This window comes from Strix aluco, chromosome 16 (assembly GCF_031877795.1).
Source record: "Strix aluco isolate bStrAlu1 chromosome 16, bStrAlu1.hap1, whole genome shotgun sequence".
NCBI classification, from domain to species: Eukaryota; Metazoa; Chordata; class Aves; order Strigiformes; family Strigidae; genus Strix; species Strix aluco.
In genome coordinates, this window is record NC_133946.1 from 18,254,188 (window position 1) to 18,270,964 (window position 16,777).

The following is a 16,777-nucleotide window of genomic DNA, read 5'->3' on the forward strand; positions in this document are numbered from 1 at the left end:
ATGTTTTAGTCACAGGAAGCATGATCTTTAATTGATTTGAGGTTTATTAAAAATGAATGTATGGTATAGAACTTCAGGGAAATAGGTTGTGCAAGATTACCCTGTACATCTGTTCTGCCTTGTTCTAACTTGTAAGATGCTGCATAATCATTTTAAGGAATTTCACTTGTGGTCCAGTGCATACCTGGCATTACATTTTACAGCAAGCATTTAACTGGAAGTGTTGTATTACAGTGAGTTAAAACCAGTGGCACCCAAATGCTTGCATGAAAAAGAAGCTTCAACTGAGTTTGTGGGAGACTCCAGTATTATCTGATTCTAACATGCTGATGTGCTTTGCTCTACTAAACAACAGATGCTGAGGAGTGAATTTATCTAATTAAAGAAATTCCTTTTATGTTTATCTCTTGCCTAGATGGTTTAATAATGCAAGGTAATGGAAAAAGAGCTTCAAGTATGTTTTCCTGTTTAGCCTAAACTTTTGGCATGTCAGCAGAAAGGCTCGTTTTGATCTTTAGGGGGTTTTGTTTGGGACAGCATGTTCCACTTGTCAGGTGGAGCAGCACCCTGTTGCACAGGTCACTTGAGGAGAGGGGAGCTCATTGGGGTGGAATGTTGTAAGGCAAATACAAGTGCTGCTGCTGCAGCAGGTACCTGCATATGGCAGGGGCATAGTTACGGCGGGATTACTCGTTACAGTGCATGAAAACTGTGAGCTTCTCTTAAAAAAAAAAAAAAAAGAAAAGAAAAACAAGCAGGTGGTTTGTACAGCCAAACACGAGTACCGTAAAATAATCAGCATGTTCAGAGATGTAACTGCAAACTATGGCAATACATTTTGAGTATACTCTGAGTCAGACAAACTGGTGTTATGCTAAATGTTTAATAATGTTAAAACTAAGAGATTGTGCATCAAGAGCAGTAGGAGGGAAATCTTTACATCAAAGGTCACTTTGCACCTTCCTACTGTATTGAATCTTATTTTGTAAACTGGAACTATTGAACTTGCAGTAAGTTCACATTAAAGGATGTAACTTGGCATTTGTGAGGGAGAACAAGAATTCTGTTTAAACCCTCAACTTTTAAAATGAAAGTGCAACTTCTTACATACTGTACCCAGATGTTCTTAAAAAGTAAATAAACCATGCCTAACTCATTAAGTTCTTGCAGATTGTTTGATCAAGCTCTAGATGGTGTTTTTGTTTCAGGTGATGCTGGTATCTTGGATGAGGAAACCCAAAAGGGTGATTGGAGAAGCTCAATCTCTAGGATACAGGGGTTATGTGAAGACCCTTACATCTTTTGCATAAAGAAGCTCACTTTTCCTTTTAAGAGTTCTGTATTTGACATAATAAGGTGATCCCCAAAACTGTGGCTCTTTGATCCAGTTTTCAGGAAAATTTTGTTTCTTTTAATTTCGCTTGTAAACGAAGAACTGTAGCAAGAGTCATCACAATAATTTGAGTATGATTTGGTCAGCCTCTGCACTTGTAAACTCATAAAGGGGGAGGAAGACTGCAAGGGGAGCTAAGATAACTTGAAACTGTTTTCAAACCTAATACCAGCAAAAAGCTCTCCCTGCCTAGCCTTTCTCCTGTTCCATTGTACCTCAGTTGATACTAGTGTAAGAACTGTACACATATAAACTGGAAACACAATAAAATCAAGAGTTTCACTTAGAAACAGTGATTTATAGGTATTCTTTGAGCAGGTCTTACTGGGCATGGGCATGTTTGCTCTTGCTTTTTGAAGCAGGTAATGGTTATACGTTTGTGCAGATGGAGGGATCTGGTGCTGAGATTCATCAGAGGACACTGCGTTAGGAGACCTACCTTATCTTGCTGAGACTGAGGTAGAAATCTTACCTGCCAGCATCTCTTTTGACAATGTTAAGTCAGCTTTGCTGTTCTGTGCTAACCTGCAGTGTGCTGATTATATTTCTTTGCATTGCAAAGTTTCTTTTTATAAATGATCTCTTTTGAAGGTCATCTTAACTTGAGATATCCTTTTATTTGCTTGGTGTTGTGTTTATTGACAGTGAAAAATGCACTGGCACTGTAATTGTTTCAGCATCATTTTTTCTCTTTGAAAATGCTATTTTTTTCTTGTCTTCTCTTGTCCCTTTAGCATTTGAAATTGCTGATAGTCCAGGTCTTTGCACACCAGTAAGGCGTCAGATAACTAATACTGTTTATTACACATCTATTTCCTCTTTTTCTCCTAGTGACTTAAGTTTAAGGAAGGATGTAAATCCAAGCAAACATTTCACAAGATGCGACCTCAGTGCACCCCCAAACAAATACGCAGCTTGAACTTTGGTGGGATCTAAGCTTCCTGTGCCTTTCAGAATCATCATGTATGGGCCTACGCATTCCTATAACCTTTGTAGTGGTGCAGACAGAGCCGTGCCCATGCCAGTTTGCCTTCGCAATGGCCATGCCCGCTGTAGAAAAGCTTCACTGCAGCATTAAGTAGGCTGTGCAATTGTAGAAGTGAAGAGCTCCTTTGGACAGCTGGCAACTTGCTGACCTTGCTTCACATATCATAGGATATACTGATAAACAGCCTACTAGGTAAAATTGCACCTGAATTGGGATTTCTGATGGCCCTGGTCAGTGAGCCACATGATGCCTCCTGGCTCCCTTGTGCTTGGCATGGCGATTTTGACAACTGTCTGAAGATGACTTGTTCAAACTGAGCAGTGGGCTCTGCAACTCCCGCACAGCAGCCAACCCAAACTCATGGTAGTGGAAACTGAACAGCATGTCCAAGAGGTTATTTGCTGAAACAAATATGTAGCACAAAGTAAAACGTTTAAATGTTAATCAAATAATTTTTATCTTTTCATCATTTCCCTACCTGACTCTGCGCTGCTGAATAACTGCTGTGTGGCATGTTTTCCTGGGTCATTTTTCAGTGCCAAGGGAACATAGCTAGATTGTGCATTCGGAAATTTGCCAGGGGTGAAAGCTTTGAAGATGCTGTGTTTGCAGCTAGCATCTCAGTGCCTGTGCTGCTGAGCAGCACTTGCTCAACCTTCTTGAAAAGTTTGTTTTTGACGTGTGATGTTGAGTGTTTTAACTGAGCATTCACACAGTTTGACGTCTCCCTTCTGCTTAGTGCTGCCTTGGGCCCTTCTGAAAGTGCTCTTTGAGTTCTGCTCTCCATGAGATTTTTTTTTTTTTCTGTATTCATCCCAGGACTATGTGTACATGAAGGTGATTATATATAATAAAAGGCAGAAGTAACCAATGCCTTGAAACAAATCCGAGTTGGATGGGGACAAAATACTTAGCAATATCTTAATGATTAATGGATGCTCAACTGACTGATAAAATATTGTTGGCCCCAGGATCTGTTTCCTCTGCTTCAAGCCACCGCTTTAAACTAATGACTCTTGATTTTGAGCCAAGCACTGAAATTGAAAAAGAATTTATTTTTCTTGTGTGCTTCCGTCTTGTAGTGACGCAAAGCAAGCCAAGGAGAAAAAGTAGTATCTTATGTTTGTTTTGCCCAAAAAAGTAGAAATCGGAAAGAGCACAATAAGTCTGTTTCAGAAGGCTTTTTTATTAAGTATTGTGGCAACTGCAGGAAAAATAGCATTAAAGGATGTGACAAATAGCTTATGAAAGCCTGTTGAAATAGCTCATCTGGCAGACAGAAGTAGTATGAACACCCAAATATCTTATCTGAGGAGAAGCAGCTGTTTGAACTGCTTTACAGTCCTCCCAAATTACCACAGTTTCTATCATGAAAAAAGGGAAAATCTAAGGGTAGCAATACAGACTGTTATCCTTGGAGAGCACAGCACAGATTTACCAGATTAAGGCCAAAAATGTAGATTATCCACTTCAGTTTTTGTTGGATTGGGAATCCATTTTTGGAGAGTCTTCTTTAGAATGTGTTATGGCGTCAAAAAATGTAAGCCAAGATGTAATCCCAGCACTGACTGAACTCTGCCTGACTCGAGGTGATCTTAGTACTTTCTTGGTCAGCTGTAGCCCGTTGCTTGTTTGTAACTTAGTTACAGGTTTGCTCTTCCGTTTTCTGAAGCTGACAGTGATTTTCATTCAGTATGCTTCAGTTACAAAGTGAGGTGGCTTCTTGTGTGTCATTAAAATGCCCCTTACTGTTTTTTGGAGGAGGAGGGTTACTGCAGTGTATGCAGGGATGACATTTCAGTAGTGCATTTGGATGTAGTCTGAGATCTGAGGATGTTCTGACTGCTGGGTGTGTATAGAGGGGAAACAGCCTCTTGAGGACAAGCAAAATGTGACAAATGTCCTTATTCACAAACAGTAGAAGCTTCCTATATAAAATACTTTCACCCGAGCCTTCCCCTCCACTCCCGTGCATCCCATGTTTGCCATCACATTGCTGCCTGGTGATACAGCCAGATGCTCAGGAGAGGATTTCAGCTGAGCACCTTTTCCCCACACGCAGCAAGCAGTGGAGCTAGAAGGGGCTCCTCGCTATTTCTGCTGCGTGCTCTATGCCTTGGAGGTTCATTAGGGCAGGCTGTGGTTGCTGTGCTCTTCCCAGTGCTCCACCTGAGAAGGACCCCTCTTACCTTACTGTTGTCTCTGGTGGAGGGTCTGTGGAGAAGGGGTTTGGAGCCATCAAAAGCTGGAGGAGGAGAGTGACGATGAACGTGAGGGTCTTGAAAGTAAGCAGTAGGGTTGACAGTAGTCTCACTGTCTGGTGACAATAACTTACCATTTGCAGCAATTCTACCATATTTTGGCATCGTTTATGTATCTCAGACAGTTCTGATGCCGTCCACCCCACGTGAGAAGGTGACAGTGTATTTGCCAAATAGAGGAAGTATGGTGCAAAATACCAAACCACTTCTAGAACTGTAATGCTCAATCTTTTGAGTTAATCTTCACCTTCGGGAACAGCATTTCTTTTGTAGAGGTTGTGGGTATTATTTTTGTAACTGCCGTCCTATATTCAGCCTGGCTCTTCTGGTAGCATTTGTCCTACAGCATAAGATTTATGATCTCACATGTGTTTTCTCTGGGGGGTTTTTTTGTGTGTGAGCATTCAAAAGTAGTTTAAGCATTTTAATATTCATTAACAATGTATGCGTAAAGATTTAAACTGTAAGCCTTATATGGGGAAAGTATTATAAATGTAATGCTTCTAAATAGAGGATTTCATTAGAACTTGCACTGTGAGTCGTCGTTATATTAATAGAGCTGTTCCCAAATATGGATTTGGAACTGGGCCTTCATGGTGAATGCTGCAGATGACTTACAGAAAAGAAGTATTTACATTAACTATAAAATGGTTTTTTTGGGGTAACCTCTTGATCAGCCAGTTACTCAGATCAGTGGAGCGTATAGCATAAAATAATCTTGTAATGTAATTCTGAAACTGTAGTACTTTATGCCTGATAATATTTTAGTTGGAAAAAGTCTTTGTTTTATGTGAAAAAGTGTTTAAGAAATAAAAATCTCAGGCTGGGACATAGAAAGATGCTCATTTTGACCCTTTTGGAAATAATTAAAGAATAACCTATAGAAGTATATGCTCATTTTTGTAACTTATCTATGCACAGATAACAGTAACTCTTGACAAATATTTTATTAGTGTCTATCAGAAGCAAAAATTTAATTCAGAACTTTGGAATGTGCTGTTGCAGGTTTCGTGTGTGTGTATTCTTCTCTCCCTCTTATTTTTTTTTTCTTCCCCCACAGTACATATATTTACTTACTGGAAATGCCTCACCTCTTGATATAAAACAATATTGTGGTGCAAATTCCAGAAAACTGTCATCCTTGCTCTTACACAGAATCTCAGGTGGTGATAAATTAGGATTTGAGTATTACAGAGGTGGTGTTCTGTTAACAGCCTGGGGCCAGAACAGGGAACAACAAAACACTTCAGACACTTAACTTTTTTTTGGCAACTTCTGTGCCACCTCCCTCCCTCTAAGTAAACTGTTTTGGAGAGCATGTAGCATGGTCAGGGCTTACAATGAAGGTAGTATATATGCAGGGTAAGAAGTGCCCACTAAAAGTAGTAAAAGTAATTTATCAGTTATGCACCAGAACTATTAACATCCCAATTTATAGCTCGTTAATAATAATTAGGGGCAGTAAATTATCTGTAAACTTTTACACCAGTTACTGTGAATTGCAGATTCAGTAGCTTAATATGCAATGGACAGTTTATTTCTGCTTCTTCCCCCTAAGAGGCTCTGACAACTAGAGATTTGTAATGGGATATTACTGTGAAAGCATAATGAACAACAGTATTAAGTGTAGCCATTTACAAAGGTTTTTTTCAGTGAATTCAAGCTTTCCATTAAAATAGAATGGGAGCTTGTTTTCTTCTCTTACCCACTGTCAAACCATACCTACAATAATGATGTAAATTGAGGTTTCTTTCCTCACAGCTGTATTGAGGGGACTCTTTGATTATGGTCTGCTCTAAGGCTAAGGGAGAAAAATAAAACAAAACCTGTTAATGATCTTTTTTTTTTAATCTTCCATTCCCAAAGCTCTGTCCTGCCAATGATGCAGGACAAGCCGTCACTTCACTAAATGCTGCTTGCTCTGCTAAAAAAAATGTGAATTCTTTGACTTATTCGATGTGGGAGAGAACAGCAGCAATGCCGATGGATGCAATCGATAACGAAGCATCGTGCATTGGCAGGAAAAATCCGAATGCTGAATGTTAGGTTGTGACAGCACCACGCTGACGTTACGTGGATGTCAGGTTTCATTGGCTTGGGAGCTTTATTTCGTGACAGTCATGCAGCTACATTACTCAAAGGCGTTGAACCTGTCCTCTTCAAAGACAAGCCTGTGCTTTCCCAGTCAGTTTTAATTACAAGTATATTCTTGATACAGTAACAGCAGTTTTGTGAGGAGAAGTTAATCATTTTTTCATTGTGATTTGACTTCCTGGAGCTTGTTAGGGGCTTTTTGTAATGAGTGGCTCATAGAACACTGAAGAGAAACTACATTGACTACATATTTAAATATTTTTATGGGGTTAAACGCTATGCTTTGTAATATGCTCAGGACTCACTGCACTTAAGATTATTGAAAGATCCTTTTTTCAGCTCTAAAAGACTGTTCAGTCTGACCTTGACAAGCACAAATTAAGGTAGCTATTCAGGAACTGAAAGAAATCACTTTTTTGCAGGTTCATTCCATCTTTTCGCTAAAACAATTTGATTTCTCAGTAGTTGGAATATGGCTTTTTGAGAGAGGTTGACTCCCATTCAGAACTCCTAAGCAGTTTGGATGTTAGATGCTTTCTGTGAAGGTCGATAACATAAGTTAGTGTGTGATGCAGCCAAGTTATTTTAGGATTTTTTTCAGGTAGCTCATACAGAGGTAGTTTCAAACCAGCATCTCAGCATTTTTTTCAGTGGAGAGCCTTCCTTCTGTTCATGCTGTTTCTTTCCCTGTTTTTAGTTTGTTTTAGTTTAGTTTTTAATATATGTTCCTGGAATATGTATGATCAACAAGAGCTGTCCTTCCAGACGTACAAGTTACAGTTATCAGGTGACTGACATTCCTAGGAAGCCCTCATACTTTTCGGTCCTAATGAATTATTTTTTTTTCCCCCGAGCTAAGGACAGTATTGCTACTAGATCACGGTTTCTGAAGTGGAGGTGTAGAACTTTTCATGTGCTCTGGGGAGCTGTATTCTGCACTTGAAACACTATGGTCTCATTTATAAAATACAGATAAAAATGTCTAGCCACTTTATAAGGAGCTTAAGAACTAATTAACTTGTAGAATTGTTTAAAAAGGTGTATTTTTTGCATTTGTTGCCTTTAGGTAAAGGTAAATAAAGTCTGTGCAAGGGTCTTAACCACCTGAAAACTCAGGTAAAAATAACTTATTTTTTCATTTATGGGTAAGTCTGCATGAAATATAAATACATTTGAAAACAGCAGTAGCAGGGTGAGTAAACATTAGTAAGCCCAGCCATCCTGTCGCTTACCTAGAATAATTACTGGTCTGCATTTGAAGAACAAATCTTAATGTTGCCAAACTCCACCTTTTTCCTGCCCAGTCTGTGTGTGGGAGAGTCTTTATAAGAATCTATTTCCTGTTTCCCAGACAAGGGAGGGGAAAAGTGTGTTTTCTCCTTGTTCTGAAAAACAAAAGCCAGGCAGTGACTGCATACCCACAGCAGCTGCCAGCCTAAACGTGAGCGTGCAAATAGCTGAAGCCTACAGCGAGTTCCTTGGTTCGACCCTTTGCACAACGGCACGTTGCTGCTGCAGTCGGTCTCATCGGGACCTACCCTCCAAATTTTATGAGAGAGAAACTGGCCAAAAGGTGATAAAAAGAGCTGGACGTGTGGTTTTTATTATGTCACTTTGACCCAATCTTTGTGAAACATGGAAAAATTGTCAGTACCTTCCCCCTTTCCTTGCAGGATTTCTTCCCAAACCCTTTGTTTTCAGTTTTATGGATTAGTTTTTATCAAACTATTAAGCTTTGAAGAGTGAGTTTTGCAAGAAACAGAGGATAGAGTGGCAGGGAGGGAACGTGTGCTTATGCCACTTACAAAGTAATCACATCCCTTCAAAAGCAGCTAATCAATTTGTAACAACCGTAAAAACGTACAGGATAAAATCAGAATTATTTTTCTTTTTCTTTTGACTTAAAGGGATATCAGTGTAGGTGTGACAGCTATGTTTCTCCAAGACCAAGTCTACTAATTTAGATTTTGATGGCTATTCCAATTCTATCCCATATTATGTGAACAAGAGTAGCTCCTGCCTTTTCCCACCTTAAATTTTGAACATTACTCATATTTATGCATCCTGATTGAAAATAGTACAAACTGGGACTGCTGTGTTTTGAAGTCAACGCTTCTGCTACAGATTACAAAAATAAATTTTACTTTCATAGAGGGGGCTTCTAACAAGTTAAAGTTCATGTCTCTTTATGCTCTCCTTTTCATGTAAGAAACCCCATACTTTTGCTCTCTGTGGGAGAACTTTGCAGTCGATAATGCAGTACAGGATCAATTGTGGAATTGTGGTGCTCAGATACAGGACAAGTAGTGTACACTGTATCAGACACTGTGTTTTAGAGAGGTCTGTGAATAAGTAACAGCTGTCCTAAAAATGGTTTAAGAACTAAAAGCAAGATTTTGAGTTTTCAGAAGGCAGTTTTGGAATTACCAGTTAACTCTTTTCTGGACCATAACAGAGAAAAGATAACTGGTGTGTAAGTTTGCTGCTTTTGCTCTGTCCATCAGTATGCACTCGGACTGTGGTAGTTCTGGAGGGCATTTGGTGGGAGGGAGCGAGTTTGTTACTGTTTTGGAGAAATTTAGTGGACTGGATAAATAAATTGAGCTTTTGATATTTTACACGTATTGAAAATCTAGATGGATTAATAAGTTTTCAACTTCACTGCCACGACCCTGTCAATAGGAAATAAGAAGTGTGAATTTCCACTTCTGTATGTGCAGGATAGTTTATCGTGACAAATCTGCTCTATAGTGTGAGTATGATGATGATGAGGCAGTTCCTGTGTTACAAACTACGTTGAGATACAGGTTAAATATTTTCATTGTCATGTTCTTGAAAAATAATTGCAGTTTGCCTCTTCCCCTGTAAGTACATATTGTAATATGGCAATGCAATTTCAAAATAGATTCATCTCTGAGGATTAAAAAATATTTATAAACAAAGTGTTTCTTTAAGAGCATGCTTCATCTTGTCCTTACGAGGGTAATTCCCTATTTGCCCAAAACACATACTTCAAATTTCATGCACGCTTCAAGATTCAGACATAATGCTCAGGCCTGATTTTCTTTCTTGTTATTGTGATCCTTCGAAGGGTAGTCAGAAAACTGCAAGACTGGGAGAGGATTGTCTGCTGGTAATCTATGACTGTGGTCCTAGAGCTGTTTTCTGACCTGTGAGTGTGCGCTGAACAGCTCCGCTTGGACTGCCCCTCTTGAGTCTCAAGTCCAAGTCTTCTGTTTCTCCAAGTGTTTTCCTGTGTTCTGGAGCACTTCTGACTTCCTCCTGCAGCAGTATTTGACACCATGTCCTGTCAGCATGCAACAATGGAACAAGGAGCTATGTATAATTTTTCTTTGTATTATAGTCTTATCACTCTCATTTATGGGAACTGATGTAGTTCAACACACTGGGCATTGTTCTTTGCAAGCACGTGTGTGAAGCTGTAAGCATGCTGTTCAGCAGTGCAGCTAAGCCCCTATAGTGGCAAACCTCCCTTCCCTAGCTGGCTTTCTGCTCTTTCTCATATATCCAGCAACTCTGAAATTGCTCCACGGTGAGCTACGTCACAAGGTTAAACTGTCAGAAAATGACACTATGAAAATGCAGTGTTTCCAGTTGGTTTGGGCAGGGAGGAAGGAATGGGAATAATCCTCTCTGAAGAAGCTAGGAGAGGCTTAGCTGTCTCACCAAAAGATGCTCTCAAAGGGTTTCAGAAGTTCCTAGCGGCGTTTTGTGTTTGTAGACTACTAAAGAACACTGTTAAGAGAGGGATTGATGACCTTTATTTGTTGACTGCATAAGTTTACTGTAAATGGGTTTTTAGAAATGAAAAAACTTCACTTAGCAGTTTTAGAGTATCTGAATGTCAATCTAGATTTGCTCCTCTGTATCCATTCAGCCAACTTTTGAACAATATTGCAGCTTTTGGATTATCTAATACTTGTATTTGCACAGAGCAGACGTTTGTTGCCTTCATGGGAATGCAAGGCTGTTTGTGAAAGGTTATACAAGTAGAACAAATGCCAAGCTGCTGATCTGTTTCTCATTGCCAGTCTGTTTTTCTTACGCAACAATCTGCTAATAGAAGTTGTGGTACAAAAGCAGATGTGTACAGTACAGGAGGACAATCTGGCTTCCTTTGTTGCATGGTGAGAGAGCATGGGCTTTCAAGTCTTGTTGGAAGGTGATTATCTGGAATTAGAAATGAGGCAGTAAATGAAGCCCCAAAGAGGGGAAACTGCAGCTTTGACTTTTAGTAGAGGTGTAACATGTTGAAGCTGGGAACTCTCTGCAAGTTCCGACTTGCATAATGGCAGTCTGTTAAGCCTTGGGTTTCTCATCAGTCAGGCAACCCAACAATCGTTGAGTATACGGAGTGCGTTTATGGAGAGGGTGAGGGTGGGCAGCGTTTTTCAGTGAGTTCAGGTAGGGATAGACGTATTTTCTGAGTTCTGTATGTTAAAAGTTGTATTGTTAAAGCGAGACAAAGGACAGTATTGAGGGAGGCTGGGGGTGCAACTTATTTTGGGGTCTTTCATTGCTGCTCTCTGAATATATTCCTTGTAAAGGATGGGAGAAGACATTTGCTCTTTCTGAGTATCAGGGGGAAGGATGAGCAGGGCACTGGAGACAGAGGATGGTAAAATGGAACTGAGCGGCTTTTCACACTAATGGTCATATTAGCAGATGATAAGACATATTCATTCAAGTTTAGGCTGTATCATCTTCCTCACTCCTTTCTACACAGTCCTTTGGGTCAGATAATTTGACTCGAATCAATACTGCTCTTTGCTCAAGGGTATTTAAGGATTACAGTGGAAGCAGTGCAGTGATAAGGAGCTAATTCTATGTGGAAGAGGACATAGTGTTTTTGCCATGTGCTCTCCATTTGTTTCTTACAACCTAATTTTGAATGATCATGCTGTGGCTTCCCCCCGCCATGGCTGTGAGTGTGAAAGAGAAGAAAATGGATTACAAGAAAAACAAGCTTTTTTTCCTCCTTGAGGTTTTTAATCAAAGGTAGCACAACCTGTGTGGGTTGAAATGATCCTAATTGTTACTAAGCTGATTAAATATTTATAAAACAAGGGCTGTATTATATTTATAGCTCTTCTGTTTGGAGAATATAAGTAAATGGATGATTTTATAGATATTTTTTTTCCTTGCTCAAATAATGAGAACAAGCATTCTTTCTGTTGTCTTAGGATGCAAATATTATCTGAATTTCTAAATGTTAGAAACTGAAATGTTTTAACCTTGCGACATTATTAAATAAAAAATGGTCCTTCAATTTGTTGGGGAATGAAGATCCAGATAAAGTTCTGTGTGTTTGTTCATCCCTACTAAGATTTTTAGAACAGCTCCAGATCTTTCGAGCAGTCATGCTTACATTGTCTAGAGTAGGCACTTGGATCCCTTCTAAATTAGAAAGGCGGAAAAGACCTGTGGGATTTAAAGACTGGAAAAAAGATTTCTAATAGTGAGGCATAAGGAATTTTTTTTTTTAGTTTCTCAGAAGGTCAAGAGGTGAATATAATATCTAGCTAATGAAGTTAAAAGAAAGTGGGAAGAGGAAAGCTATAATCTAACAGAGAAAGCATAACAATCATAATTGGAAACATAAATGGATGTTAAAACCGGGAGGTTTCAGATATTCAGAGGACATGTGTTTTAACAGTGGACGTGATCAGCCATTGGAACAAATTACTGAGCAAAATAGCTGATTTTTCTTTCTTGTCAGACACACGAGTTAAAACCAGATGCCTTTCTGGAAGGTGTGCTTTCAGCTAATTAAGCTTTGGGTTCACGACAGGGAAGGCAGACAAGAACTAAAGGCTGGTTCTGACCCCAGAGCCTCCCGCTCTGGTTACTGCAGTGTGCTGGCCTGCCATGTACCCGAGCATCTGGGCACTGGCCGCACCGAATCTCCCTGCTTCCCCAAGGGCCCTGGGAAGGACCTCGGGGCAGGGGCAGCTGCCCTGCCTTGGCTGCGTCGTCCGCTGCACGTGCAGTGTCTTTGGTTTGTGCAATCCCAGTAAATCAGGCTGGTCGGGGAGGTGCAGCGTACGAGCCCAGCGTGCCACTGGAGGAAATGTGTGAATCACCCGGTGGAAAAGTCGGGCGTTCCCTGTGTACGTTTTGTCTCTGCTCCAAATGTCTTCTGGCGATGTTGGTTGGGGTACGAAGAAGATTTAGAAGATTTTTGGGAGTACACCTGCACTGGAAGAAAGTCAAGTGTAGTTATAGGCAAAATGTGGTGGTTTGGTGTTGTTTTTTTTTACCAGTATAGCTTGTTTTACTTGAACAGCCCAGAGCATGGGTGAGGGGTGACTTTTAAAACGCATGTGTAAAGCACAGGTTTCATAGGAGGTGCTGTGTCTACAGTAGCAGCTGCTCTTTGCTAGCATGCTGTATTTGTGTAGGCAAAATATCTTCTTGGATCAAAAAAGCACACGTTTTCATTGTGAAATAATTAGAATATGTAAGCTATGAAAACCATAGCAAGGACACAACTATTTAGTTTATCTACGAGGTTAAAACAGATGAACTCAACCCCACAAAGGGGTGTGCAATGCTTGTTGTACCTACCTGGCAGATCTTGTCTTTATGTAAATTTTAAGCTGTGATAAGTATTGCATATTTTGTCTTGTCTTTAAAACTACTGTCCCCCAACAAACCATTATTGGTAAAGACAAAGCAAGAGTCATGAGGTGAAAGATAAGAGGCCCTCTACATTACCTACATGTTGCCAACAGTTGAATCCATGCCAGTTCCTTCCTTCTCCAACTGGCTGTTTAAAAGGCAGAGTTTTATCTGAGGAGACTTGTTTCCTGAAGGACTTGCTGAATCCTTGGACGACGAAGCATAGTTTCTTGTCCCTTTTCTTTTGATGTAGGAAGTAAACAGTCTTCATTTAACGCTCCCCCTGCCCTAGACCTTTCCTCCTCCATCGGGCACACCAGAGGATTTGGTGGGCTGCAGGGCCGAGGGCTGTGGAGAGGTCTGGGATTGTGTGGCAATGGGTGTCTGTCACTGCTCAGTGGATCGACAGCAGGGCTTCACTTCTCAGGGGTGGTATTTCTGTGCCTATTCTATGTTTTGACATGCACCCAAATTATAATGCATATAGGTATTGTCATTAATTAGGGGGATTATCACCAGTTTCTTTATAAATTTGGTCATAGGGCAAGCAAGAATTGTACAAGAATTGCTAGTCAACTGGCGTACAAGCAGTAGTGCTACCAGTATAGCTGTGGTCAGGTTCCAAATACGCATAAACACTTGCATATGCAAACAAAGTAAAGCCTAATCTGTGGAATAAAGTGTTTTATTACTTTCAGAAACATCAATAGCAATGAGTTTTGCATGTTGTACATTAAAAACAACTGTACTGTTTATGATAAAAGGATTCTTTTCAAAATTTGCATTTAGTTGGCCCTGTGTTCATTGTATAAATGTAGAGCATATATTGGGAAGAAAAGTAATATTTTCTTCTACCCTGTAGGGCTAAAATACCATGCCCTCACCTCTCCTTCCTGGCCCTCTGATGCTACTGCATCATGTTGATCGTGGTTCTCAAAGAGATTAAGATCCAACCTTTTAACTTCCAGTTTAATACAGCACTTGGACACACACATAAATTCTTTTGGAGGTTGATCAGTTTTATATGCATATCTTACAGCCTGGAAAGACTGGAACTGGATCCCTAACAGCATTATTACATTCTTTTAGATTTAGCACTGAGCATGTAGGAGAGCAACCAGGAGCAGTATCTATATTCTGTATTTTATCATCCTCCAGCCAAAGAAATTAAAAACTGGATTCTGAAGTGTAATCAGCAGCTTGAAGGTGGAGTGCAAATTGATATACCAAGGTTAGCTTTTGAGTGCTTAATTTCTTCTTAGCTGTTCTGCATCATCTTTTAACGTGACTACTGCTCAGGTGTGGTTACCCAGAGCTGCCTGACTCTGACAGATACACGTATGCAAGTAAAACAACATAAAGCTGCATCTGTTCAGAAGAATTTTGCATGGTTCATACTTCTGGCCAACATATGGAAGAGCTTGTAAAGTTTAGATGATATTTTCAAGAGTCTGTTATGTTTTGCTCCCGGTGCTTCTGGTTAATGTGTGTGAACTAGACATCCTATTTCTTTTGTCATATATGCACCTATCCATTTTATGAAAACATTAGGAGAAACCCCTTGACACTCCTGTTAAATATGCGTTTAAGAGTGAATTCTTTTATTGAAGTTTTAAAGATATTTTGGAATCAGCATTCCAGTTTTTTTAGTCCTTTTTTACAGTCCTATCTTACAGAAAGTTAAGGGCAACTTGTGAAAAAGACAAGGGAAGATGAAGAAAGCTGAAGGAGAAAAGTTAATACCCGTTTCATAACGCTAACAAAAATAAAGCTACTGAAATGAAAAATAACTGTTCCTTTACTAAAGTAAAAACAATGAAAAGATTGATGGTGCTGCCCATGTGTGGGTGTGTATGTGTTTATGTAATGTGGGAAGAATTTTCTGACAAACTAAGAATAGTGGTTAAATGTTTGTCCTCTTGGTAGTATCCTAGTCATGATGCAATTCTCAGCAACATGGACTATAATTATACAGGGAAGTTGCTATTTGCATAGTGGAACACAATGTATTTTCCCTACTTTGAAATATTTTTTTAGAGCAGAATGTCAAAAGAGAAAGGTTCACATACTGTGTATTGGAGCACTTTTGCTTGATGCACATAATGTACCTTCAAAGTGTAGAAGTAGCTCAAGATGCAGGTGAATATGTATTCTAGCACTCACTTTCACCTCCCCAATAAGAAGCCTAGAAAAATGCAAAAATACTTCAGGTAGTGTCTCACTCATCTATAGATAAAACTTTATCTATACAATTTGATAGATATTTATCTTGCTTTAGAGAAGGGTTCAATTTCCCTTGCACCTCAGAGGAAGTAGTGGCGGAGTTGGACTTTTGAGAAGTCTGGAGCCATCCCTCCCCTCTTCTGTTACCACACAGTATTTATCTCTGCTCTGGCACTCCCCTGCCTCTGTATCCTCACAGTAACGCTGCAACTTCAGGGCCTTTCCCGAGTCACGAAGCAATTTTCATCGAACCTTTGAAAAAAAGATAGCTTTGCCATGGTAATGGTATTTCTCAGTAGCTAAGTAGGAATTATGATAGTATGACATCATCACCCCTTGATCCTAGTCTCCGTACGTACTGATATGGACAAAGTCCTGAAAGCAAGTAGTTAGGAAAAGTATGCAAAACGAGGCATGCAAAATGTAGGTTATAGTAGCTTGGGTTTTTTTGGCTGTGGCATTGGGGTAGAGACTTACTTAGCAAAGTTCATGCAGAATAGATAGACACAGTAGTGTCTTCTCCTCAGTTTCTGTCCAGTACCTTAAGTACAGCTTTTTTGTGCTTGAGAGCAGGCAAGGCTAATTTTCTTACTGCATTACTAAAACATGACAAATGGCAATCTTGTCTAACCAGAACAGCAAAGCTCTTCAGTCAGCCAGTGCTTTTCTTTGTTTCCTAGTAAATAAGCATCCATTCAGGACTTGTAATGGACTGTGGGGGAGAAGATGTAGGTCTAGCCGTAGAACAAATCGTAGGCAAAACGGAGATTTTGAGCAAGAGAGCATCAGAAGAGCCTTACGTACAAAAGTGTTGCTCAATGGCAGATGTATGCTTAATGGTATTATTTTTAAACCCATGTCTCTTTCTCCCCATGATTGGCTTAAACTCAGGGCTCATATATTGTGCGTTCTACCATTTCTTTCTTTTTCCTTGATCAGATGAGATTTGTGTTCATAGAATATTTTTTATTTTATAATCTTTCTCAAGATATAATCCATGGTTGCCTTTTCACCAGGGCTTGCAGCAGTGCGAGTATATCACAGTAATAAAAATACTTGTCCTGTAAACTGATAATCTAGCTATAATTTGGAAGGCAGTTGTCATAAGTAGACCTTCTCATGACTTCTGTATGCTTCCAGGAGGGGCTTTTTAAAAAATTGCTTTCAAATATTTTG

General features: G+C 39.7%; 1 protein-coding gene across 3 annotated transcripts in view; it reads left to right on the forward strand.

Moving 5' to 3' along the window:
• MOB2 (MOB kinase activator 2) overlaps window positions 1-16,777 on the forward strand; it is a 115,788-nt gene that overhangs the window by 58,121 nt on the left and 40,890 nt on the right. The gene's annotated exons all lie outside the window — the stretch shown is intronic.